The 27,949-nt window shown below is 50.2% G+C and overlaps 1 long non-coding RNA gene across 3 annotated transcripts; it reads right to left on the bottom strand.

The window, feature by feature from the left end:
• Positions 1–68: 68 nt before the first annotated feature.
• LOC121817306 (uncharacterized) lies at positions 69–27,265 on the bottom strand. Of its 3 annotated transcripts, none has more exons than XR_009597475.1 (3): positions 3,923–27,265; positions 3,232–3,397; positions 69–2,595 (listed from the first exon to the last, which is right to left on the bottom strand). It is a non-coding gene; the product is annotated as an uncharacterized LOC121817306 (long non-coding RNA). The 3 variants fall into 3 exon arrangements; XR_006057168.2 differs by having other exon boundaries at positions 3,232–8,024; positions 8,155–27,265; XR_009597474.1 differs by having other exon boundaries at positions 3,232–27,265.
• Positions 27,266–27,949: the final 684 nt, after the last annotated feature.

Genomic DNA, 27,949 nt, shown 5'->3' with positions numbered 1-27,949 from the left:
CAAACGCTGGACAGGAAGAAACAAGCTGGAATCAAGATTGCTGGGAGAAATACCAATAACCTCAGATATGCAGATGACACCACCTTTATGGCAGAAAGTGAAGAGGAACTAAAAACCTTCTTGATGAAAGTGAAAGAGGAGAGTGAAACAGTTGGCTTAAAGCTCAACATTCAGAAAACGAAGATCGTGGCATCTGGTCCCATCACTTCATGGGAAATAGATGGGGAAACAGTGGAAACAGTGTCAGACTTTATTTTTTGGGGCTCCAGAATCACTGCAGATGGTGACTGCAGCCATGAAATTAAAAGACACTTACTCCTTGGAAGAAAAGTTATGACCAACCTAGATAGCATATTAAAAAGCAGAGATATTACTTTGCCAACAAAGGTCCGTCTAGTCAAGGCTATGGTTTTTCCTGTGGTCATGTATGGATGTGAGAGTTGGACTGTGAAGAAGGCTAAGTGCCAAAGAATTGATACTTTTGAACTGTGGTGTTGGAGAAGACTCTTGAGAGTCCCTTGGACTGCAAGGAGATCCAACCAGTCCATTCTGAAGGAGATCAGCCCTGGGATTTCTTTGGAAGGAATGATGCTAAAGCTGAAGCTCCAGTACTTTGGCCACCTCGTGCGAAGAGTTGACTTTTTGGAAAAGATATCTGATGCTGGGAGGGATTGGGGGCAGGAGGAGAAGGGGACGACCGAGGATGAGATGGCTGGACGGCATCACTGACTCGATGGACCTGAGTCTGAGTGAACTCTGGTAGTTGGTGATGGACAGGGAGGCCTGGCGTGCTGTGATTCATGGGGTTGCAAAGAGTCGGATATGACTGAGCAACTGAACTGAACTGAACTGGTGCCATTTCTATTGACACTGGGCACAAACTTGAGAGTCCACTGGGAGGGTGATCATGTGTGTAGCCTAATGTTCACAGGCTGGCCTAAGATGGAGTCCAGTTCTGTCTGTCTGCTCCTTCATTAACCCCTCCTGATGCTCTTAACTCCTAGTATGAGCATCACTGATAGGAATATATTACACCCTGTCTCTCTGACCACCAATTTGGGAGAACACCGCCAACCTTTGGGTTACAAAGTTCATAATACATTGTAAAATGCAGGGTCCACAAAGCAGAACTATCAAGGCAACTATAACAATGGTAAATATAGTTTTCCACCAATTGTCCTTCATCCAAGATAGAACCAAAGTCCAGAAAGGAATGTTTCCATTCGACAGTGCTTTTACCTGCATTTTCACGTCATCTAAAGCAGCTGATACACTGCCAGGCAAGCCAGGAATGTATACACAGCATTCAACCCTGGTTATGGCACAGGTCCCTCCTTGAGCAGCTGTATGTCCAAAGCCATTCTCTTTTGCATTACCGCTCTTCTCATTTGGACTTGCTCTTCATTTAAGCCTTGGATGGCTTTTGTGCTATCTAGCAGGGCCTGTTTTGTGAAATTAGTCAAGGCCTCTACTTCAATCATAACATCTCTTGTCCCTATAGAGGGTACGAATAAGGCAGCAATATACTCATACCATTGAAACAGAGACCTTGTCCACCTGGCATGTAAATAAGTAGATTTACCAGGGCTTGTTGTAGGTTAGGCTTTATGGTGCCATGGGCAAAAGCGAATCCCAGTGTGCAGCAGCCTACCCAGCCGATTGGTAGCCAAGGCCAAAGGTTAGGCCCACAAAGCCATTGGGTTCCATTGGGCGCTACCCAGTGGATTCCAGCGTTATATTCCCAATCAGAGCCTGGCCAATGGATGGACTGGTTGTGGTGGTATGTGACCTCAATGTTTGTTTACATTGTTCAGGGGATAGGTATCCCATAGATTTTAGTTCTTTCAGGTCTAAGGGATGGTCACCAAACCCTACCCTATGTTCTTTTTGTTCCCAGCGTATAGCGGTGGGAGTAATTAATTGACCCTTTTCTGGGGTCTTCCAGAAATATTCATCCCAGACTTGGTAAAATTGTTCAACATACCTAGAGGCTTGTCCTCCCTTGCTAGTCAGGGAGCCTTTTTCCTTTTTGCTCTTTAAATATGAGGTAGAGGCTTTTGTTACTTCTATGAAACTGGCATTTATATCAAATGTAACCCTATGACCCGGGTCTATTGACTGTAGGTCTGGTTTACACCAAGAGAGCAGAGAGAGATTGTGATTGGCAAGAGAAAGGAAAGTCTCTTTTTGTCATCCCAGAAAAGACCTGAGTGGTTTAAAATCTCCCTGGTGGAGACACCCACCAAGGAATTCCATCCATCACAGACAGAGGCAGAGCCCCACACACCCAGCAACTGGAGGTGTTGCGGAAGTCTGCGCAGGAATGTGCCCAGGAAATGAAAACATTGTCCTGAGTTGAAACGGAAGTTGAACTCAAATCACGTGGATGAGGCCAAGCGGCAGGAGTTGATTGTGCGGCCTCATCCTGAAGGGGCTCGTCTGGGATCTTTTCTTTCTTCTCCTGAAGGATGGGCTTAGTCTCTCGAGGGTCAGCGGGGTCCCTCTGTGTAGTCCACTCAGCGTTTCCTGGGTCTGCGTGGTATGCTCTCTTCACCCTCGTGTGAGGGATCCAAGCGGCAATACCTGCAGCTTTAACTGCGGTGGGGGTAGTTAGAAAAACAGCATGAGGGCCCTTCCACCGAGCGGCTAGGGAATCACGTTTCCAATCTTGACCCCATGCTTGGTTACCAGACGTAAACTCATGAATCTGTTCTCCCAAAGGGAACTGCACTCTTTCTTGTACAAACTTAGTTACCTGACTAATTATCTTACCTAACTGCTCCATCTGCTGTGAAGTCCCATCCCCCCTCACCTGAGGCAGATTGGTTGATACCTGTTTTATTATGGGAGGGGGTCTCTGTATACAATTTCGTATGGAGAGTAGCCATGGGACCGTGGGGTCATCCCGAGTCTGAGCAGAGCCATCGGAAGCGAGTCCACCCAGGAACAGTCTCTATGATCCATTTGGAGAGTGGCTCTCTCAGGGTCCGGTTGGTCCGCTCCCCCACGCCAGAACTCTGGGTCTGCATGCAGTGTGCAGCGTCCATTTCATGCTCACAGTCTTGCTTACTTGTTGTCCTACATCAGCTATGAAAGCCGGGCCATTGTCCAATCCAATGCTGGTAGGAAATGCAAATCTGAGGACTATCTCCCTAAGCAGGCACCGGGCTACTTCTGATGCTCTTTCACTCTGAGTAGGAAAAGCTTCTACCCATCCCGAGAAGTACATACCATGACCAGCAGGTAACGGTAGCGTCGGCGAGGTTTCATTTCAGTGCAGTCCGCTTCCAGGTGTTCAAAGGGCAGCGTGCCTTTCAGCTGAATCCCCGGAGGTTTCTGTCTGTGCCGAGAGGCAGCACTGACCTGTGAGCAGGCAGTGCAGTTCTGAGATTCTGTCCTGCATAGGGAAGAGAGGCGGGGAACCAAGAAATATTTTCGAATTAGCTGTTCCAGTTTATCATGGCCCAGGTGGGTCACTTGGTGTGTTTGGCTTACCAGAGTGGGTGCCAGTTCCTCCAGTACCAATAATTTGCCACTTGGCTCTTCCCACCATCCCTTTTCAGTCTTAATAGCCCCTTCCACTTTGGCTAGTTGGTTTGGGGCTTCAGTGTATTTTGGAGAGTCCAACGCTGGCTCAGGCAGTTCTGCCAATAGGAGTGTTTTAATAGGGGCCTCACTTGTTTTCCCCATGCCCTCGGCTGCTTGTTTAGCGGTCTTATCTGCCTGTCTGTTTCCCCGAGCCTGGCGGGTATCCTCTTTTTGATGTCCTCTGCAGTGTATGACTGCAACCTTTTCTGGTTCCCAGACAGCATGTAATAGGGTCAGAATTTCTTTCTTATTTTTGATATCTTTTCCACTAGCTGTCAAGAGCCCTCTCTCCATATATAGAGCCCCGTGTACATGTTGTGCGGCAAAGGCATACCTGGAGTCGGTGAAGATGTTTACTGTCTTGCCTTTTGACAGCTGCAGTGCTCGAATCGAGGCCCGTAGCTCGGCTCGTTGAGCAGACCAGTGTTGTGGCAAGGAGCCAGCCTCGATGACGGTCTTTTCTGTGGCCATAGCGTATGCCATCACCATATAGGACCCAGTCAGGGCCCGGAATCGCTTGGTCTCGGAGGTCGGGTCTCCAGTGTAGACTTCTTCCAAGACTTCCCCACAGTCATGAGGAGGTTCACCCTCTCACTGGAAGGAGTGTGGCCGGGTTTAAAGTCTGGCAAGGTTCAATACGGAGGCTGGGGTTTTCACACAACAACCCTTGAGATTGAGTAATCCGGGAGTTTGATAGCCATTTGTGGGGATCTCCTCGTAAGACTGCGTTGACCTCGTGTGGGACTCTTACGACCAGACCTTGGCCTAAAGTCAACTTAGTGGCTTCTCGTGCGACTAGGGCAACCGCGACAACAGCCCGCAGGCATCCTGGCCACCCGGTGGCGACATTGTCAAGCCGCCTGGAGAGAGAGGCTACGGGCCTGTCCCACGTCAACACTGAGTTAACACTCCCATTTCTGTCTTGCCCTTTTTGGTTACTCATAGAGGAAATGGCTTGGCAAGGTCTGGCAGCCTTAGTTCATCACAGGCTTTTTGTTGTTTTTCAGTCCAATTTAGTGGATTTTCCTTAGGCCCTGTCAGTTCATATAAAGGCTGGGCCATTTGGGAATATCCTGGAATCCAGATTCTGCAAAACCCAGTAGCTCCCCAAAACTCCCAGGCCTGCCGATGAGTCTTAGGTGTTGGGATTCTCAGGCTCACCTCGTCTCTGGACTGGTCCAATAACCTTGTGCCCTACTGGGCACTCGGGAACATAGAGGAATTCATGAGGCACCTGGTGTCCCCCCATCTGGCGTTTTCTGGGCCGGCAAAATGATCTAATCCTGTCTTCTCCCGATACCCCAGTTACAGTGCTAGTCTTTTTGGACAGTGGTGCCACAGGCTTTGTTACTACCGACAGTTCTGCTCCTGTATCCACCAGGAAGTCACTGTTTTGGTCCCCCACGTTCAAGGTTACCACAGGCTCTGGGGGACCTGAAATCTCTGAGCCCCAGCAGTCCTTTAGCTTCCAAGTCAGCAAGTCCCACAACCATGGGAGCTTTTTCTTCCCTCCTTGCCTTAGGGCATTCATTCTTCCAATGGCCAAACCCTCGGCACCAGGCACACAGGTTTGGCTGTAATGGGGCCCGGGGCCTTTGCTGGGACCTGTTGAAGGGCTGTCCTGTCCCTGGAGCAGGAGGCAGTTTTCCTGGAGGGCCCAAGATAGACTTTCCTGGTGCAGCGGCTGGCATTGCAAATCTCCAGCCTGTTCGCTTTTGTTCCTCTTTATATTTCTTTCCATATTTCTTTTTTATTTCTGTGTCCCTGTTCAGGAACACTTTTGTCTGCTATTTCAATTAATTGGGAGCTGGACATGGATCGCAGCCCTTCTGTCTTTTGAAGCTTTCGTTTAATATCAGGGCACGCCTGCGAGATGAACCCTGAGTTTACAACAATCTGAGAGCCCGCAGCTTCCGGGTCTATAGGCGTATGAAGTCTATAGGCTTCGAAGAGCCTTTCATAAAATTCAGAAGGCGATGCATTCCCCTTCTGAATTAGCCCAGCAGGTTTGACGTGTCCGTTGGCTTACGGGCTCCCCTCTTCAGCCCTTGTATAATGGCTGCACTATATCTGTCTAGCTGAATCCTCCCTTCTTCTGTATTATAGTCCCAATTAGGTTTATCAGCAGGGAAGGCCTGTTCTATCTGCTTTTCTAGGTTTGCAACACCTCCTGGAACCATCTCTCATAACCATTGTTTTGCTTCCATATTAATCCTATGCCTCTCCTCAGTACTGAAGAGAGATGTCAATAATTGCATGACCTCATCCCAAGTTGGTTGATGGGTGCAAAAGATGGTTTCCATCAACCTAGTCACAGCTTGTGGCTCTCCTGAGTAAGTGGGGGGGTATGCTTTTGTCCATTCAGTGTCTCAGTTGATGAGAAGGGCTGGTAGTAATAAGCTACAGGAGCTTGATGGGAATTACCGTCCTCCCCTTGCACCGGAGGTTGCTGGGCTTCTCTGAGAGGCCTCTGTGGTGGTGCCTTTCCCTCCGGCTCTCTGGCAGAGCACAGCCTCTGCTTAACTCGTGTCTCCCTTCCCTTGTACAGTAGTACTTCCTGGGAGTGGAGGATGGAGCTTGGGGCATATGACGTCAGCAGCGGTTGAATCCGGTGGGTTGTAGCCTGTTATCCCTTCAACTAAGGCTGGAGCTTGCCGGAATGGCGGCTCTACACCCTGTGGGACTCTCGGGAGGACTGGGGGAAGTGGAGACGCTGGGAGGCTCACCAGCCTCTGGTCAATTCCCTGTGGGGCGGCTCTTGGCCCCGCAGGAGCGGTGGTTGCTTGGGATCACCATCCAGGATGGTGGTGGGGGAAGTTCCTCCCCCTCTGGGTCCAGTAAGATTTCCTTTTCATCGTTGGTAACTTTTTGAGCCATTAATATCTTTCCTTCCCCACTATGGATATAAAATAGGGCCCATTTTGGGGCGGGGTGTCCTGGGCTATCCCTAGCCAGGAGTCTATGTGTGGGAACTGATCGGGGGTCCAGGTTTTCCTGTAACTATGGCACAGACTGTCTGTATTAAATTTAAGTCCACGGTACCCTCTGGTGGCCAACTGACTCCCATTGCAGGCCATTCGACCTCGCAGAGAGTGCGGAGTCGGCTGGGTGTCATCTTTGTCCCGTAGATTCTGTCAAATCCCTTTCCGAAGTTTTTAATCACATTTTCTAGTACAGTTGCCTTAGATGGCGCTTCCTCCCATTTTTCTTACCTTCTCATTGATGGTTTAGACATCATTCTTGTGCCGGCGGGCTTCATTGGATGAGGATAAAAACACAGATGGGTTAGATACCCCACATCCCAGGCTTCTCCTGGAAAGGCCAGTTTGTACTCTCTGATGCCCTTTTTTTCTTTCTGTCCTAACTAGTTTGAGGGATTGGGGGTTTCGCAGCAGACAGGGCACCTCCTGGGGGAACGTAGAATACGCTCACACAAGAACCCAGTTTCTTCTCCTAAAATTTCCTGGTGATCGCTTCGTAATAATTTCCCCTGAGACAGCATGGACACACCTCCTAAATGACCTCCACAAATTCCCTTGCTAAGCCCTAACACGCTCTTGACCTGTGTACCAAGCCATCACTGCTGCCTGTCTATTCCAGGCCCCTGTGGGTCTGTGCCCCTTCTAGTCCCTCCCAGGGGGGTGATCAGGCCCCCTCTTCCACCCTGCCGGGTGGGTTCCTCCTCACCTGAGCGATCAGTTCCCCTGCTGCTGTGTACTACCTGCTAACGTGAAAGGTTCGGGCGTTGAGAGGCAGAATCCTTCCAGAAGGATTCCAGAAGGCGCCTTCCCCCGTCCAGAAGCTTCAAGCCACAAGGTTGTGGAGCAGTCCCAAGTGGGACTCATCTCCTCAAAGTGAGGAGTTTCCCGGCCAATGCACCGACTGTTGTAGCCACGTGTTCCGGGCAGCAAACTCACTCAGGACGAGGCAGATAGCGGAGCGCGGTCTGTTACGCCGGCGGGCCCAAGGCAGAGTCTCCTCTCAGCCAAGGACCCCGACCAGTTTTCGGGAAAACCTTATATGCCCTAAGTGTACACGCTGAAACCCACCTCCGCAAATTCCCTGAAACTAGCCTGGACAAGGTAAAAGAGAGATACGATCAAAGTTAACCCATGATTCATGTGTCATGAGCCTAGACAGTTAAACAACAGACATTAATCAACAGGCCTGTGGTCATATCCCGATAAACAATGGAATTTACGACTTTTTTCTGCTACATAGAACATTAGCATATTCTTTTAGGCGACAGAGAGTCCAAGTCCTGTGGCTCTTTTATCGGGGGTCTGGTTTTCCATTGGTGTGGCATTTCTGTCGACACTGGGCACAAGCTTCAGAGTCCACCGGGAGCGTGACTGTGCCTAATGTTCACAGTCTGGCCTAAGATGGAGTCCAGTTCTGTCTGTCTCCTCCTTCAATCCTACGCGGCCATTAGTAACCTGGGGTCAAAGTCAAAGACATTATAAGTAAAAAAAACTACAGATCAGTATGTTTTATGAATATATATGCAAATATTTTCAATAGCATATTAGCAAACCAAATCCAGCAGCATATAAAAATAATTATTACCACGATCAACTGGGCTTTCCCAAGAATATGAGCATGGTTTAACTCTCCAAAGTCGAGTGATGGGGCTACCCTGGTGGCTCAGCGGTAAAGAGTCTGCTGCCAGTGCAGGAAACATGAGTTCGATCCTTGGTCCCAGAAAAATCACATGTGCTGTGGAGCAAATAAGCCCAGAGGCTCCAACTATTGAGCCTGTTCAGTTCAGTTCAGTTGAGTCACTCAGTCGTGTCTGACTCTTGGCGACCCCATGGACTACAGCACCTCAGGCCTCCCTGTACATCACCAACTCCTGGAGCTTGCTCAAACTCATGTCCATCGAGTCGGTGATGCCAACCACCCATTTCAACCTCTGTTGTCCCCTTCTCTTGCCTTCAATCTTTTTCAGGAACAGGGTCTTTTCAAATGAGTCAGTTCTTCACATCAGGTGGCTAAAGTATTGAAGTTTCAGCTTCAGCATCAGTCCTTCCAGTGAATATCCAGGATTGATTTCCTTTAGGATGGACTGGTTGGATCTCCTTGCAGTCCAAGGGACTCTCAAGAGTCTTCTCCAAAACCATGGTTCAAAAGCATCAATTCTTCAGGGCTCAGCTTTCTTTATAGTTCAACTCTCAAATCCATACATGACCACTGGAAAAACCATAACTTTGACTAGATGGACCTTTGTTGGCAAAGTAATGTCTCTGCTTTTTAATATGCTATCTAGGTTGGTCATAACTTTTCTTCCAAGGAGCAAGTGTCTTTTAATTTCATGGCTGCAGTCACAATCTGCAGTGATTTTGAAGCCCCTCAAAATAAAGTCTCTCATTGTTTCCACTTTTTCCCCATCTATTTCCCATGAAGTGATGGGACCAGATGCTATGATCTTAGTTTTCTGAATGTTGAGTTTTAAGCCAACTTTTTCACTCTCTTCTTTCACTTTCATCAAGAGGCTCTTTTTTAGTTCTTTGCTTTCTGCCATAAGGGTGGTGTCATCTGCATATCTGAGGTTATTGATATTTGTCCCTGCAATCTTGATTCCAGCTTGTGCTTCATTCAGCCCAGTGTTTCTCATGATGTACTCTGCATATAAGTTAAATAACCAGGGTGACAATATACAGCCTTGATGTACTCCTTTCCCTGTTTGGAACCAGTCTGTTCCATGTCCAGTTCTAACTGTTGCTTCCTGACCTGCATACAGATTTCTCAAGAGGCAGGTCAGATGGTCTGGTATTCCCATCTCTTTCAGAGTTTTCCAGAGTTTGCTGTGGTCCACACAGTCAAAGGCTTTGGCATAGTCAATAAAGCAGAGTAGATGCTTTCTGCTACTCTCCTGCTTTTTCAATAATTCAGTGGATGTTGGCAATTTGACCTTTGGTTCCTCAGCCTTTTCTAAATCCAGCTTGAACATCTGGAAGTGCTTGGTTCACGTACTGTTGAAGCCTGGCTTGGAGAATTTTGAGCATTACTTTACTAGCGTGTGAGATGAGTGCAATTGTGCAGTAGTTTGAGCATTCTTTGGCATTGCCTTTCTTTGGGATTGGAATGAAAACTGACCTTTTCCAGTCCTGTGGCCACTGCTGAGTTTTCCAAATTTGCTGGCATATTGAGTGCAGCACTTTCACAGCATCATCTTTCAGGATTTGAAATAGCTCAACTGGAATTCCATCACCTCCACTAGCTTTGTTTGTAGAGATGCTTCCTAAGGCCCACTTGACTTTACATTCCAGGATGTCTGGCTCTAGGTTGGTGATCACACCATCGTGATTGTCTGGGTCATGAAGATCTTTTTTGTACAGTTCTTCTGTGTATTCTTGCCATCTCTTCTTAATATCTTCTGCTTCTGTTAGGTCCATACCATTTCTGTCCTTTATCAAGCCCATCTTTGCATGAATTGTTCCCTTGGTATCGCTAATTTTCTTGAAGAGATCTTTAGACTTTCCCATTCTATTGTTTTCCTCTATTTCTTTGGACTGATCTCTGAGGAAGGCTTTCTTATCTCTCCTTGCTGTTCTTTGGAACTCTGCATTTCTCCTTTGCCTTTCTCTTCTCTTCTATGCACAGCTATTTGTAAGACCTCCTCAGACAACCATTTTGCCTTTTTGCATTTCTTTTTCTTGGGGATGATCTTGATCCCTGCCTCCTGTTCAGTGTCACGAACCTCCATCCATAGTTCTTCAGGCACTCTGTCTATCAGATCTAATCCCTTGAATCTATTTCTCACTTCCATTGTATAATTGTAAGGGATTTGATTTAGGTCATATCTGAATGGTCTAGTGGTTTTCTCTACTTTCTTCAATTTAAGTCTGAATTTGGCAATAAAGAAGTCATGATCTGAGCCACAGTCAGCTCCCGGTCTTGTTTTTGCTGACTGTATAGAACTTCTCCATCTTTGGCTGAGAAGAATATAATCAATCTGATTTTGGTGTTGACCATCTGGTGATGTCCATGTGTAGAGACTTCTCTTGTGTTGTTGGAAGAGGGTGTTTGCTATGACCAGTGTGTTCTGTTGGCAAAACTCTATTAGTCTTTGCCCTGCTTCATTCCATGTTCCAAGACTAAATTTGTCTGTTACTCCAGGTGTTTCTTGACTTCCTACTTTTGCATTCCAGTCCTCTATAATGAAAAGGACATCTTTTGGGGGTGTTAGTTCTAGAAGGTCTTATAAGTCTTCACAGAACTGTCCAACTTCAGATTCTTCAGCATTACTGATAGGGGCAGACTTGGATTACCATGATGTTGAATGGTTTACCTTGGAAATGAACAAAGAGATTATTCTGTCGTTTTTGAGACTGCATCCAAGTACTGCATTTCAGACTCTTTTGTTGATTATGAGGGCTACTCCATTTCTTCTAAGGGATTCTTGCCCACAGTAGTAGATATAATGGTCATCTGAGTTAAATTCACCCGTTCCAGTCCATCTTAGTTCACTGATTCCTAAAATGTCGATGTTCACTCTTGCCATCTCCTGTTTGACCACTTCCAATTTGCCTTGATTCATGGAACTAATGTTCCAGGTTCCTATGCAATATTGCTCTTTACAGCTTTGGATTTTACTTCCATCATCGGTCGCATCCACAACTGGGTGTTGTTTTTGCTTTGGCTCCATCTCTTCATTCTTTCTGGAGTTACTTCTCCACTGATCTCCAGTAGCATATTGGGCACCTACCAACCTGGAGAGTTCATCTTTCAGTGTCCTATCTTTTTGCCTTTTCATACTGTTCATGGGGTTCTCAAGGCAAGAATACTGAAGTGGTTTGCCATTCTCTTCTCCAGTGGACCACATTTTGTCAGCACTCTCCACCATGACCCGTCTGTCTTGGGTGGCCCCACAGGGAAGAGAAGCCCCAGCAAGACTGTAGGTGCTGGAGCAGAGGACTCCGGGAGTTGGTGATGAACAGGGAAGCCTGGCCTGCTGTGGTTCATGGGGTCACAGAGAGTCGGACACCACTGAGTGACTGAACTGATAACGCTAACATAGAAATGCGAGAGCGATGATGATTCCAAGATAAACGAAAACTGAGATAATTTGTTGCTAGCAAACCTGCATTCCAAGAAATAACAAAGGGAGTCTTTCAGGCTAAAGTGAAATGATGCTAGTCAGTAACTTGATTCCAAATACAGGTGAAAAGAGCACCAATCAAGATAAATGTAAGCAATAACATAATGTACTTTTGTTTGTAGCTTTTTTATAATTCTACTTTGCTTAAAAGAGACAACTGCAAGGGGAATTCCCTGGGACTCTTGGTACTTTCACTGCCAGGGTCCAAGTTCAATCCCTGGTTGGGGAACTAGGGTCCCACAAGCCAAGTAGCACAGCCAAGAAAAAAAAAAAAAAAAGACAATTGCACGAAGGATTAATTATTCACGTTATGTGGATACAAGCGGAAAGGCCTGATGTTCCTGTTTGCTTTGGTTAGTGTTGTCCAGTATGAATGTCCGGGACGATATTCGGCAATTTCAGTGTTGGACAATCACAGAGAAACAGGATGAGGTTTCCTCACTTCATTTCTCCTGCAACAAGGTTGCAATATCTGTGATGTGCACACCTGGCTTAACAAACCTTGTATATTTCCAGAGGACAGAAACAGCATCTCCCCTGGGTCATGTGATGAGGATGAGGGTGAAAACTGACTCAGACTTGCCTGTAACCACTGTACCTCCATTAAGGTGCTAACTCATCACCCATGTAGGTAATTTTCCTACACAGAAAAATACAAAGGTAATTTTCCACTTTAAAGAGAGGTCTCCTGAAGCCCTGGAATGCATCTAATTTCCAGAAAGAGGAAGCTACCCTGATGGAAATCGAGGCAGTCTGATTGCTGGTTTGAAGCAAGGTAGAGCAGGTAATCTTATCTACTGCTGCTGCTGCTAAGGCGCATCAGTCGTGTCCGACTCTGTGCGACCCCATAGACGGCAGCCTACCAGGCTCCTCTGTTCCTGGGATTCTCTAGGCAAGAACACTGGAATGAGCTGCCATTTCCTTCTCCAGTGCAGAAAGTGGAAAGTGAAAGTGAAGTCGCTCAGTCGTGTCTGACTCTTTGCGACCCCATGGACCACAACCTACCAGGCTCCTCTGTCAGTGGGATTTTCCAGGCGAGAGTACTGGAGTGGGGTGCCAGTGCCTTCTCCGAATCTTATCTAAGGAGCCCTTAAATCATTATATTTCAGCTTCTTACTTAGCATGCAGGGGCTGTGCATCTTGATGTGTGAATCCCAAACACATGTAGTCCTCCTCATGGGAGAGGACAGCAGGGGCCCTCCAAGGGCGGCCAGGCGGCCAGACTCCTGACGGAGCCAGAACGGCCTCTGGGCACTGCCCAACCTGTCAGGCCGCTTCAGGCTGAGAGCTGGTAGCCAGGTGGTACCAGAACGCTAGCCCATGACAAGCCGTCACCAGCCACAGGGGAGGAATACGGCTCTGTGGTCCTGGGTCACATCATGGAATTCTCCAGGCAAGAATACTGGAGTCGATTGCCATTCCCTTCTCCGGAGGAACTTCCCAACCCAGGGATTGAACCCTGGTCTCCTCTCTCACAGGCAGATTCTTTACCATTAGAGCTACAGGGAAATCTGATGAACCACTAGGACCCTCATTGTCCTATAGGGTCATTGGGAAAGACCTTGATGCTGGGGAAGACTGCAGGCGGGCGGAGAAGGGGACGACAGAGGATGCGATGGGTGGATGGCATCGCCGACTCGATAGACATGAGTTCGAGCAAGCTCCGGGAGTTGGTGATGGACAGGGAGGCCTGGAGTGCTGCAGTCCACGGGGTCGCAAAGAGTCCGACAGGACTGATCGACTTTCGCGTTTCACTTTCACTTAGGACCCTCAACCCGAGCAGGGCGAGCGCGCCCCGCCCCAACGTCGATGCGCATGCTCCCCAGGCCACCCCAGCCGCGCCCCGCCCCCTGGGAGACCCGGAAGCAGAATCCTCCTCGGGTCAAAGCTGTCGGCGCTTTTGCGGCGCTGCCGCCAGAGGGCGCTCGCGCCGCCTTTGTCGGCTCGCGCCGCGCGCGTCACGGCAGCGGCCGGTCCCGGAAGTGGAGGGCTCTGCAGTACAAGATGGCGGCTTCCTGTGTGGCGGTGCGGGGCGCGCAGGGGCCGGTCTGTTTCTGGGACACCCGGCGACCTGCGAGCGGGGGTCGCAGTAGGCTCCGCGCGAAAGGCAGCTTCCGCAGTGTCCGCCGTCTTCGTCGTCGTTTGGGTGGCCAGGAGCCCAAGATGGCGGCGCCCGCGGCGCGGCCGGAAGCGGCCTGGCTCCTCCCGCGGGGCCTCGGCGCGGCGGCGCGGCGCCGCCAGGGAGCCCCGCGCGGCAGTTCGGGTCCCCGCAGCGCCAGTGCCCTCCGCTGCCTCGCGAAGGCTGTCCTCCCGCCGTGCCCGCGACGCCAGGGAAAAGCGGGAGGCGGGCCCGCCGCTCCTCGCGGGGGAGCGACCTGCCGCGGCCGGAGCGCGCGGGCCGGCTCCTGCGCTAAGGCGGGCCCAGCCCAGCCGACGGCGAGGGGCGCGGAGTGCGGAAGCTGCGGGCGCGTCGTGGCCGGCGGGCTTCGCCTTGTTTCTGAGCTCACGAGGGTAGGGATGCCCGCCTCTCGCCCAGGCAGGGCCCCGCCCAAGGGCTGAAATGGCGACCCCGGCCGGATACACGACCAGTTTGGGAATACCTAAGTGTGCCGCCTGAAGACACACCGTTTTTTCGTAAGGTTAGGGAAGGCAACGTTAAAAGAAACAAAAAGGCGGACTTTCAAAATCTGAGACCACGATGTTTAGTAAAGATTCACGAGGTTCTGTTTGTGAGGACAGACTCCTCAAGGTCAGTGCCGCAGTACTTGCTGCAGAGGTTAGCTGATGAGACGGCCTGAGCCCTCTTGAAAGACACTTTTTGTTTTTGAGCGGGAGGAGAAGGAGCCTGGGTTTGGCCCCGCAGACAGACGGCGCTCAAGGCCTGTTTGTTGAAAGAACGAATAAATATTATTACTAATAATACCTTCCTGCTATGAACACACGTATTTGTAGTGAGCCCTGTTGCTGGAATATCTTCCTGTGTTTTTAGGGTTGCATGCGAACAGGACTTCAGTCCTGTTCGACTCTGTGACCTCCTGGACAGCAGCCCACCAGGCTCCTCTGGCCGTGGAATTTCCCAGGCAGGGATACTGGAGTAGGTTGCCATTTCCTCCTCCAAGGGATCTTCCTGACCCAGGGATTGAACGAGAGTCCCTCATGCAGGAGCTTGAAAGTAAAAGTGTTAATCTCTTAGTCCTGTCTGACTCTTTGTGACCCATGGGCCATAGCCTGCCAGGCTCCGTCCATGGGGACTCTCCAGGCAAGAATACTGGAGCGGGTTGCCATGCCGTCCTCCAGGCGAATCTCCCGACCCACGGATCAAACCTTCATCTCCTGCATTGCAGGCAGGTTCTTTACTGCTGAGACATGACGGAGGCCCTGTGTTTTTAGGGTTAGTATTGTGGAAAACAGTTGAAGGAAGTTCTGCCTTAAAATCATGCCAAAATGTCTTCTCAATGCTTAAAAAATCGTCTTAGAACCGACGTTGATCTTGGGAATCACCAGTTTGAATGTGAAAGAAATGTCCTCCTTGAAGCCACTGACTGTTCCTGAGCTTTACTAGAGTGCTGGGTGCTGGACAGGCTGGTGCCCTTACACGTGACACTCCAAGCTATGGCGTGTGTTAAATACGGTAGTGGAACTAGTCAGCCAGGTTCCTCACCCGTGCTGAATGCTCAGTAAGCAGCAATTACTGCTGGCGGCGACCTCGAGTTGCTTTCTGTGTCTAGGGCCTTTGTCCTTGTTCAGTAGCTAAGTCGAGTCCGACTCTGCGACCCCGTGGAGTACAGCATGCCAGGCTTCCCTGTCCTTCACTATCTCGTGGAGTTTGCTCAACTTCACGTCCACTGAGTTGGTGATGCTATCTCACCATTTTATCCTGTGCCTCTGGGGCCTTGTAGGGTCTTAAAAAATATGCTAGTTGCCCTATGGGCATTTATTGACTTAGAGGCCACATGGTGTAATGGAAAGAATTTTGCTCCTTCTTGTGTATGTTGAGTAAGTTACATAACCTTTCCAGACTTCGGCCTCCTCATGAGTAAGAGAATCCCAAAGCCTCTTGCACAGCCTCCCTGTGGACATGGCTATTAGAAACACCGCGTGTGGAGCCCCTAGCACAGAGCATGCCGCAGGCTCTCAGTCCTGGCCTCCAGTTCGGCCTCAGGGTAAGGGACTAATGCTGCACTCAGAAGCCTTCTCCACGGGGCAGGAGCGGGTGGCCGCAGAGTGCCCGTTAACACAGGAAGCCTGTGAGAAGCGGGAGGCTGGGTGGGTCTGCTGGCTTCAGGGCCCCAGGCTTCCTGTTTGCATGGGGAGGCTGCAGGTATGGTCTGCAGGCCGTTCATGGCAGCGTCTCCTTGCCAGCAGCCACCTGCTCTGTTCAGTCCCAGACACCCCTTTGGAGCATCTTCCAGCACGTTCCACAGGCGTCAGCCTCGGTTCCTGAGGCTCAGTGTTCACACTTCATTGCTCATTTAATGTGGAACTCATGCCGCATAGATCTAAAAGTTTAAAAAAATGTAACAGCGGTAAGGTGCACATAATGTAGAATTTACCGTTTTAATGTGATTAAGTGCGCATTTCAGTGGCGTTAGTGCGTCCACACTGTCGTGTCTTTCCATTTCACAAAAAGATGGAGCTCCGTGCAGTCAACGGCGCCTCTCCGCTTCTCCTCCCCCTGACGCCCTGGCAGTCACCGCCGACCTTCCTTGTCTGCGAAGTGTACTGCTCCTGGGACCTCCTGTTCGAGGAGCGAGAGTACTTATTTGTCTTTCTGTGACTGGCTCATGTCACGAAGCATAAGGCGTCCTCGAGGTTCAGCCACTGTAGCGTGTGTCGGAACTTCCTTCCTCTTAAAGGCCGGGTAGTGCTCTCTCGTCTGCGTGTAGCCCCGGACGGGAGCAGAATACACCAGCCGAAACACACCGCTTCGTCATGTGAATTAGTTTGAGCCGAAGGAGATCCAGACCCAGCAGTTTTTAGGAAAAACCTTTACCTCTTTATCTGCCTGAAAGACTTTAAATAGGGGGCCAGCCCCTAGAGACAGTAGTCACCAGAGATAGCTGTTTTATCTTCTGGGCTTACCTGTGCGGCAGGACAAACGTGATCACCAGACGTGCTCTCGTCGTCCTGTGGGTGGCCCTCCCCTCTGCAGACCCAGCCCTAACCATTTCCTCAGCTCAGGGAGGCAGATAAGCCTTAACTGCCTGACTGCCTGTGGGTCTCGTATTTTTGTGGGGCTCCCATGCATATGAAATGAAATCGGTTTGTCTCCAGTTAATCTGTCTTCTACCAGTTTAACCATTAGACCAACCAAAGAACCTGGAAGGGGAGAAGGGACATGCTTCTGCCCCAACAGCACATTGTGTTGTTCACCTGTCTGTGGACAGCTGGGTTGCGTCTGCCTTTTGGCTCTTGTGAATAATGCTGCTACGAGGCAGAGTGCATACATATTTTAACTAGAAGTAACGCCCAATAGGGTTGTAATAGAGACTACAGTGCGTTTTATATGCTTACATTTGATGAAGTAATTCTGAATCATGAAAAACGCAGTAGTAAGCTGTTCACAAGATCATTGGATGGGTTAAGAGACGTTGTCACGGTGCCTCATCGGCCGTGCCGTGGCTGGCGATGGGACGCACATTCAAGGCGCTGTGACTGTCCTAGTCGCTTCTGCCCCACCGGTGGGTGTGGGGGAGGTTGTGGATACTCTTATTTAAAGGTGGCGTTGAAAACCTAAGAAATAGGTGCACACAGGTAGGAATCAAAGACCTCTAACAGATGACTGTGAGGTGAAGTGTTGGGAGCACTGGAGGCCTAGTCTGTGAGGCTGGATGATGAGAGTGCGCAGCTCGGGGTCGTGGGGAGCGCAGCAGGGCCACGTGCACACAGGCGCGGATGTTGGCTGTGACGACCGCCAACGTGCAAACATGTACGTGGCGTGCAGGTAATTTTCAAAAGGAACGCAGTGAATCTAGGTGAAGGGAACACGGGGATTTACACGGGTTCCTTACAAGTTTTCTGTATAAATTTTCCTATAAACTCTTCTGTAAGTTTACGTCAGACTAAGCTAAAAAAACACACAACAAGGCACTTCCCTGGCGGTCCACTGGTTAAGACTTCACCTCCCAACGCAGAGAGTTCAGGTTTGATCCCTGGTTGGGGAGCGGAGATCCCACAGGCCTCAGGAGCAAAAAGGCAAAACAGAAAGCAGAAGTGCTATTGTAGCAAATTTCATACAGACTTTAAAAAATGGTCCACATTAAAAAAATCTTCAAAAACAAAACCCACATCAAAATAGCATGTGAAATAGAATGCAACTGTGAGGGAGAATGTACGCACACAAAAAAGACATGATATTTTCATATCACACATACTCATCACGCTTATCTCTGGGCGGCAGTGTTTTCTTGATTTTACCGAGTTTTTTGTTGTATGCATTTATCAGTTTACTGATTATGGAGAAGAACACTAGTACTTAGTTTAATAAACATGGACTCCAGTAGTTATCTAATAATTATCTAATGGAAACGTCTCTGGTAGCACAGTCAGTAAAGCGTCTGCCTGCAATGCAGGAGACCCAGGTTCGATTCCTGGGTTGGGAAGATCCCCTGGAGAAGGAAATGGCAAACCACTCCAGTGTTCTTGCCTGGAGAATCCCAGGGACGGCGGAGCCTGGAGGGCTACAGTTTATGGGGTTGTAAGAGTCGGCAATGGCACCCCACTCCAGTGCTCTCGCCTGGATAATCGCATGGACAGAGGGGCCTGGTGGGCTGCAGTCCATGGGGTCGCTAAGAGTCGGACACGACTGAGCGACTTCACTTTCACTTTTCACTTTCCTGCATTGGAGAAGGAAATGGCAACCCACTCCAGTGTTCTTGCCTGGAGAATCCCAGGGACGGCGGAGCCTGGGGGCTACAGTTTATGGGGTTGCACAGAGTCAGGCACGACTGAAGCGACTCAGCAGCAAGAGTCAGACACGACTAAGCACACAGCACGCGTGGCAGACACACACACAGAAACACCTGAGGCCTTTCATGGACTCCTGCTCCACCCAAACGGCCCCTGGCTTCCGTGAAGGGCCATGGCCTCTGGGCAAGGACAGGCACTGACTGAGGCGTGATGGCTTCTGGTCCCACTTTGGGCAAGTCCTTTATCCAAGGTTGACAACATCAGTTGAGAGCCACATCAGATGCTTAGAACATCAACAGCTCGAGGTTGAGACATCCTTCATGGTCGTGGAGTTCACTTCCTGGCGCTCTGGACAGCTCCCCCTCCAGTGCCTGGCCTCAGCTGGTCCTTGCTTGGCAGCTCTGCCTGTGGAAAGGCCTTACTTCACTTGGAGTCCAGATCTGATGGCTGCTCTGTTCCTCAGAGACGTGCCCGACCAAGACCGCCAGCGAGGGGCTCTGAAGTGTCTGCCCTGAGCTCCTGTGCCGCGTGCTTCCCCAGCCCAGCTCTTTCCCCCAGCCCCAGACCCGCCCCTCTGGCGCTCCTGCTCTGTTCTCCTCCGTCTCACTGAGACCTCGCACGCAGTGTTTCTGAAGCGTGGCTCCTCTCCCCCCGTCCAGGACCCGAGAACAACGCGTGCGGTCACCCGTCCTGCCACCGTGATGGATAAGTTAGGGAGGGAGCTCTTGGTCACGGCTGTAGGCTCTTGCTTGCTCTTGCTCACTGCCTCCGAGGCACGGCTGGTGCGCTGGTGAGGAAGCTCACAGCTAAGACCTGGGCACCTCTGCTCGGACAGACGCGCAAAATACAGTGACTGTATTCAGATGAAAGAGTGGCTCCTCTCGGCAGGTCCAGTGACCGAAGCATGAGGGGTCAGAGTCAGTGGAGGAGGACGACAGAGGCACAGAGGGGCGTGAGCCTCCTGTGCCAGCCGGCGCGGGAAAGGGGCCGGGCCAGACGTCCCCAGCAGGCTGTCCCCGCGCCCCTCACACTCGGCGCCCCTGAGTGGGAATCACCGGAGCTGGCACTTGAGGCTGAACTCCGGTCTGCGATGGGGGAATCCGTGAGAACCGAGGAACAGATGAAACCTTGCGGAGAGAAGCCACAGGCCGAGAGAGCGGAGAGCCCAGGCTACTCCATCTTGTAAAAGAACTCCATTTTGCAAAGTTCTGGCCAAAAAGACGTAGACTTTGGATACTACCTAACCTTGCCCCACTGCCCCCGAGCCAATCGGCCCTCAGGTTGAACCTCCTGACTTTACGTTCAGGAACTTGTGATTTACCTTGAAAGTAAAACCCAATCAGGAATCAGCACACAACGCTATAGAAGAAGGTGACCAATCAGATGTCCTTTATAGAAAAAGGTGACCAATCGGATGTCCTTTATAGAAGGTGACCAATCAGATGTCCTTTATAGAAGAAGGCGCCCAATCAGATGTCCTTCAGCCTGAACATCCCCCTTTACCTGACTATTCCCTATATAAGCAATGAAACCCAAAACTCGGGGCCCCTCCCTAGAGCCACTGCGTCGGTAACAGTGGGAGCCCCAGCTCGAGCTTGGTAATAAAAACTCTCTTGCTTTTGCATCGGATAGCGGCTCCCTGGTGGTCATAGGGAGATTTCGCGACTTGGGCATAACAAGAGCAGAGGAGGGTGGTCTGAGCGGCAGTGCTGGGTGGACGCGTTGAAGCGATGACGGAAGCCGGCCCGCTACTGCGTCCGGAACCGAGGGCTGAGAGCCCCACACCAGTGCCCCTCCCTTGTTGGCAGGGAGCTGCGGCAGCCGGAATGCTGGGTCCTGCTCACCCCAGGCGTGGGCCGTGCTCATGGGGCTGGTGTGGGGCACGGAGCCGAAGTCACAGTGGCGAGGGCGGGACAGGTCCCCCAGGAGGCTGCACTGACGGGGGTGGGGGCGGGATAACCGAAGGGTCTGCCGTGCTCCCGCTCTCTTCCTGGACGTTAGGCGAGGGGGTGTGATGATGTTCTCTGTGGCCCCCTTCGAGGAAATGGCCGGGCGTGTCCTGGACCCCTGGTGGGGGAGCTGGGGAGACTGCCTGGAGGAAGCGCTGTTCCCACTGACGTCTGTGAGCAGAACAGCCTGCGTGTCTCCCGAGCGTGCTGGGTGGGCGGCCGCTGTGCTGCCTTCATCCGATGGGCACCGCACAGCGCTCTTTCCTGAGGCGTGCCTGTGCTCAGCTGGGCGGTCATGTCTGCCTCTTCGCGACCCGTGGTCCCAAAGTCACAGTGACGCATCAGGCCCATCAGGAATTATATTAAAAAAAAAAAAAACAAATATTGAAACAAGCCACTCAGTCATGTCTGCCTCTTTGCAACCCGTGGTCCCAAAGTCACAGTAACGCGTCAGGCCCATCAGGAATTATATTTAAAAAAAAACAAATATTGAAACACTTATACACTGCTGGTGGGAGTGTAAAATAGTGTGGCTGCTGTGGAAAACTGTGAGGTTCCCCCCCAAATTACCTAGAATGTCCATGCTGCTGCTGCTAAGTTGCTTCAGTCGTGTCCGACTCTGTGCGACCCCACAGACGGCAGCTCACCAGGCTCCCCCGTCCCTGGGATTCTCCAGGCAAGAACACTGGAGTGGGTTGCCATTTCCTTCTCCAGTGCATGAAAGTGAAAAGTGAAAGTGAAGTCGCTCAGTCGTGTCTGACTCTTAGCGACCCCATGGACTGCAGCCCACCAGGCTCCCCCATCCATGGGATTTTCCAGGTGAGAGCACTGGAGTGGGGTGCCACCGCCTTCTCGGACAGAACGCCCACATGATCCAGCAATTCCTTTTCTGGGTGTATTGCGAAAAGAACTGGAAGTAGGTACTCAGGTATTTATACAAGGATGTTCGCAGCCGTGCACCCCAGATGGCTCAGTGATAAAGAATCCACCCGCCAGTGCTGGAGGCGCCCGCTTCATCCTTGGGTTGGGAAGATCCCCTGAAGGAGGAAATGGCAGCCTGCTCCGGTACTCTTGCCTGAGAAATCCCATGGACACAGGAGTGTGGCGGGCTACAGTCGGGGAGTTGCAAAGAGTGGGACACAACCGAGCCATCGGACATGGACACGTGGCGTAAGCAGCAAAGAAAGCAGTGAAGAGCGACTGCGCTGAGGAGCAGCCTTGGGGTCAGGAAGCGCTGGGGTGGCTGGCTTTGCTAAAGGCCTTTAGTACTACTATTTTCTAACCATACACATGCATAAGCCATGCAAAAGATCACACTGCAGAGTGATCTGTCATCTCTGACCCCATTTTTAAAAGGAGCCCAAACCCCAACAGACCGTCCGTCTGTGTACAGATCATCTGAGCACCGGGAGTCGTGAGAGCGGGCGCTGGCGTCCGGGAGCAGCAGCGGAGGGCGGAGAGGCCCTCGCCTGTCCTCCGTGCTGTGCTGTCGGCCGTGACCGCGGCCTGGCTGGGCGACCTTTCTGTCTTCATCACTCCTTCTCCCTAAACCACGCGAGCCTCCGTCCACAGTCCATCAGGCGCTCCATCAGATCTAGGCCCTTAGATCTACGTCTCACTTCCACTGTATAATCATAAGGGATTTGATTTAGGTCATACCTGAATGGTCTAGCGGTTTTCCCTACTTTCTTCAACTTAAGTCTGAATTTGGCAATAAGGAGTTCATGATCTGAGCCACAGTCAGCTCCCGGTCTTGTTTTTGTTGACTGTATAGAGCTTCTCCATCTTTGGCTGCAAAGAATATAATCAGTCTGCTTTCAGTGTTCACCATCTGGTGATGTCCATGTGTAGATTCTTCTCTTGTGTTGTTGGAAGAGGGTGTTTGCTACGACCAGTGCATTTTCTTGGCAAAACTCTATTAGTCTTTGCCCTGCTTCATTCCGCATTCCAAGGCCAAATTTGCCTGTTACTCCAGGTGTTTCTTGACTTCCTACTTTTGCATTCCAGTCCCCTACAATGAAAAGGACATCTTTTTGGGGTGTTAGTTCTAAAAGATCTTGTAGGTCTTCATGAAATCGTTCAACTTCAGTTTCTTCAGCTTTACTGGTTGGGGCATAGACTTGGATAACTGTGATATTGAATGGTTTGCCTTGGAGACAAACAGAGATCATTCTGTCATTTTTGAGATTGCATCCAAGTACTGCATTTCGGACTCTTTTGTTGACCAGTTCGTGACACTGTACAGGAGACAGGGATCAAGATCATCCCCATGGAAAAGAAATGCAAAAAAGCAAAATGGCTGTCTGGGGAGGCCTTACAAATAGCTGTGAAAAGAAGAGTAGCGACAAGCAAAGGAGAAAAGGAAAGATATAAGCATCTGAATGCAGAGTTCCAAAGAATAGCAAGAAGAGATAAGAAAGCCTTCTTCAGCGATCAATGCCAAGAAATAGAGGAAAACAACAGAATGGGAAAGACTAGAGATCTCTTCAAGAAAATTAGAGATACCAAGCGAACATTTCATGCAAAGATGGGCTCAATAAAGGACAGAAATGGTCTGGACCTAACAGAAGCAGAAGATATTAAGAAGAGGTGGCAAGAATACACAGAAGAACTGTACAAAAAGATCTTCACGACCCAGATAATCAGGATGATGTGATCACTCACCTAGAGCCAGACATCCTGGAATGTGAAGTCAAGTGGGCCTTAGAAAGCATCACTACAAACAAAGCTAGTGGAGGTGATGGAATTCCAGTGGAGCTATTTCAAATCCTGGAAGATGATGCTGTGAAAGTGCTGCACTCAATATGCCAGCAAATTTGGAAAACTCAGCAGTGGCCACAGGAAAGGAAAAGGTCAATTTTCATTCCAATTCCAAAGAAAGGCAATGCAAAAGAATGCTCAAACTACCGCACAATTGCACTCATCTCACACGCTAGTAAAGTAATGCTCAAAATTCTCCAAGCCAGACTTCAGCAATACGTGAACCGTGAACTCCCTGATGTCCAAGCTGGTTTTAGAAAAGGCAGAGGAACCAGAGATCAAATTGCCAACATCCGCTGGATCATGGAAAAAGCAAGAGAGTTCCAGAAAACATCTATTTCTGCTTCATTGACTATGCCAAAGCCTTTGACTGTGTAGATCACAATAAACTGTGGAAAAGTCTGAAAGAGATGGGAATACCAGACCACCTGACCTGCCTCTTGAGAAATCTGTATGCAGGTCAGGAAGCAACAGTTAGAACTGGACATGGAACAACAGACTGGTTCCAAATAGGAAAAGGAGTACATCAAGGCTGTATATTGTCACCCTGCTTATTTAACTTCTATGCAGAGTCCATCATGAGAAACGCTGGGCTGGAAGAAACACAAGCTGGAATCAAGACTGCCGGGAGAAATATCAATAACCTCAGATATGCAGATGACACCACCCTTATGGCAGAAAGTGAAGACGAGCTAAAAAGCCTCTATGATGAAAGTGAAAGAGGAGAGTGAAAAAGTTGGCTTAAAGGTCAACATTCAGAATATGAAGATCATGGCATCCGGTCCCATCACTTCATGGGAAATAGATGGGGAAACAGTAGAAACAGTGTCAGACTTTTTTGGGGGGCTCCAAAATCACTGCAGACGGTGACTGCAGCCATGAAATTAAAAGACGCTTACTCCTGGGAAGAAAAGTTATGACCAACCTCGATAGCATATTCAAAAGCAGAGACATTACTTTGCCGACTAAGGTCCGTCTAGTCAAGGCTATGGTTTTCCTGTGGTCATGTATGGATGTGAGAGTTGGACAGTGAAGAAGGCTGAGTGCCGAAGAATTGATGCGTTTGAACTGTGGTGTTGGAGAAGCCTCTTGAGAGTTCCTTGGACTGCAAGGAGATCCAACCAGTCCATTCTGAAGGAGATCAGCCCTGGGATTTTTTTGGAAGGAATGATGCTAAAGCTGAAGCTCCAGTACTTTGGCCACCTCATGTGAAGTGTTGACTCATTGGAAAAGACTCTGATGCTGGGAGAGATTGGGGGCAGGAGGAGAAGGGGACGACAGAGGATGAGATGGCTGGATGGCATCACGGACTTGATAGACGTGAGTCTGAGTGAACTCGGGGAGATGGTGATGGACAGGGAGGCCTGGCGTGCTGTGATTCATGGGGTCGCAAAGAGTCGGACACGACTGAGCGACTGAACTGAACTGAAATGAACTGAAACCGCTCGAGAGTGAATTGGAAACATTGTTGTTTGACTCTGACTTCGGGGTTTATTTCCTGAGATTGCAGGCTGTTGTTCAGTTGCTAAGTCCTGTCATTCACTGTCTCCGGGATTTTGCTCAAATTCATGTCTACAGAGTCCGTGATGCTATCTAGCCAGCTCATCCTCTGTCTCCCCTTCTCCTCCTGCCGTCAATCTTTCCCAGCATCAGGGTCTTTTCCAAGGAGTCGGCTCTGCGCATCAGGTAGCCAAAGTATTGCAGCTTCAGCTTCGGCCTCAGTTCTTCCAATGAATATTCAGAGTTGATCTCCTTTAGAGTGGACTGGTTGGATCTCCTGGCAGTCCACGGGACTCTCAAGAGTCTTCTCCAACAGCACAGTTCGAAAGCATCAGTTCTTCGGCGCTCAGCCTTTTGGATGGTCCAAGTCTCACATCTGTACGTGACTACTGGGAAAACCATCGGCTTGACTACACAGACCTTTGGCAGCAAAGTGATGTCTCTGCTTTTTCATGTGCGGTTCCAGCTTTCCTTCCAAGGAGCAAGCATCTTTTTAATTTCATGGCTGCAGTCAGCATCTGCAGTGGCTTCTGAGCCCAAGAAAGTGAAGTCTGTCGCTGCTTCCACCTTTTCCCCGTCTATGTGCCATGAACTGGTGGCCCTGGATGCCATGATCTTCGTTTATTTCGCGTTGAGTTTCAAGCCAGCTTTCTCACCTGCCTCTTGTACCTTCACCAAGAGGCTCCGCAGTTCCTCTTTGATTCTGCCATCAGAGTGGTATCATCTGCATATTTGAGGCTGTTGATATTTCTCCCAGCAGCCTTGATTCCAGCTCGAGTCTTCCAGCCCAGCATTTTGCGTTATGTACTCTGCATAGAAGTTAAATAAGCAGGGTGACCATATGTAGCCTTGTCGTACTCTTTCTCAATTTTGAACCAGTCAGTTTTTCCATGTCTGGTTCTAACTGTTGCTTCTTGACCTACATAAAGGTTTTTCAGGAGACAGGGAAGGTGGTCTGGTATTCCTGTCTCTTTAAGAATTTCACACAGTTTGTTGTGATCCACACAGTCAAAGGCTTTAGCGTAGTCAGTGAAGCAGAAGTAGGTGTTTTTCTTGATCTCCCTTGCTTTCTCCATGATCCAGCGAATGTTGATAATTCGGTCTCTGGTTCCTCTGTACCTCTGAGGCCCAGCTTGTACATCTGGAAGTTCTCAGTCCACATACTGCTAAAGCCAAGCTTGAGGGATTTTGAGCATAACCTTGCTGGCATGTGCACAATTGTGCGGTAGTTTGAGCATTCTTTGGCATTGCCCTTCTTTGGGATTGGAATGAAAACTGACCATTTCCAGTCCTGTGGCCACTGCAGAGTTCTGATACTAAACCAGAGTACTGTTACCAAAATGTAGAAACTGGACATTGATACAATCCTGTTATCTAACGTGCAGCCCATGGCCAGGTTCTCCCAAGTCACAATAATGCCCTTTCTGGCCAAGATCCACAGGGCTTCCCTGCTAGCTCAGTTGGTAAAGAATCCACCTGCAGTGCAGGAGACCCGGTTCCATTCCTGGGTCAGGGAGATCCGCTGGAGAAGGGATAGGCTGCCCACGCCAGGATTCTTGGGCTTCCCTTGTGTCTCAGCTGGTAAAGAATCTCCCTGCAGTGCGGGAGACCTGGGCTTGATCTCTGGGTTGCGAAGATTCCCAGGAGAAGGAAACAGCTACACACACCAGTATTCTGGCCTGGAGAATTCCACGGCCGCAGAGAGTCAGACACGACTGAGTGACTTTCACGTCCAAGATCCATTCGAGGACCACACATTGCATTTCATTTCGTGTCCTTTAAGTCTCTTGATCGGGAGCAGTTTCTTAGCCCTTGTCTTTCTGACCTTGATATTTGTAAAGAGCACAGGCCAGTTGCTCTTTAGACGGTCCCTCCTGGGTCTGCCTGACGTCTCCTTCTTGTTACACGCGGCCTTTGCGTTTTCAGCAGGAACACTGTATATAATACTGGGTCTGCCTCAGGTCACCTCGTCACGAGGTCCTGGTGCCACTGTGTCCCGGCATTGCTGATGTTAGGTGGGGTCACTTGGTCACGCCGGAAGTCTGCCAGCCCTCTCCACTATAAAGTTACTGTCCGGTGGTGAGTGAGTCAGTGGGGGCTAAGTCGTCCACGTCACTTTATTTACAGCGTGTGAATTTCTGCTCTTCAGCAAAGTGATTGAGTTATACATACATATACTGTTCGTACTCTTTCCCATGATGGCTTGTCCCAGGATACTCATACCCAGTAGGACTTGGGGTTCATCCAGTCTGCAGACCAAAGCTTATACGCGCACTCACCCCATCTCCCGCTCCCTTTCCTCGGCAGGCGCACACCTGTGAAGCTGTTTCCGTTTCACAGACAGCTTCACTGTGTCTTGGCTTAGATTCCACGTCTAAGTGGCAGCACGTGGCGTTTGTCTTTCTCTTTCCGACTGGCTTGGTCCTCTCTGGCGCCTCCGCGCTGCTGCAGACGGCGCTCCTCCGTCCTCTTTGGTGACTAAGTGGTGCTCCTCCTGTGTGTGCACGGGGCGTCTTCTGTGTCCATCCCTCCGTTGTTGGGCATGTAGGTTGTTTTGCAGTTTTGTGTACTTGTTTCTTTACTTTGGGTGCCTGGACAGCGACCTGAACCCTGGACCCTCAGAGTAAAGCGCTGATGCTCTGCCGACGGAGCTGCCCAGGCATTCGGCCAGCGTGTCTTCTTTTAAGCCAGGCGACAATGACAAGGAAGCACTTAAGAAGACGGTTTGGTCACGGCCAGCATCCAGAACCTACCATCCCTCCTGCTCCCCCGCTCCCCAGGTCCCTGGTCACTGCTCGCATCCCGTCCATCTCTGCCTTGGGTGCTGCAGAGCCAGGATCGGAAGGAGGCCCTGCACACAGTTCTTCAAGCCTGAGGCCTCGGCGAGGCGAAGGCAGTGTTCCTCCAGCTGTTATGAGAATCTAAGACAGAGGAAACAGAAGTCCTTTGGGTTGGAGAGCAGTGAGCTGCAGCCGAGCCCAGCAGACATCCTCTCCCCCGCAGGCCCGCCTGTGGGTGCCCAGCCGGCACCCTGGGTCAGCGCTGAAACCCCCGGCGCTGGGGGCGCACCCACGGCACTGGCTCCTCAGGAGGCTGGCCCAGACAGCTCTGAGCCCGAGTCCTGGGCCACACGGGTCCCTGG

This window comes from Ovis aries, chromosome 19 (genome assembly GCF_016772045.2).
Source record: "Ovis aries strain OAR_USU_Benz2616 breed Rambouillet chromosome 19, ARS-UI_Ramb_v3.0, whole genome shotgun sequence".
In the NCBI taxonomy this organism is placed as follows: Eukaryota; Metazoa; Chordata; class Mammalia; order Artiodactyla; family Bovidae; genus Ovis; species Ovis aries.
This window is presented reverse-complemented; position numbering and strand designations above follow the sequence as displayed.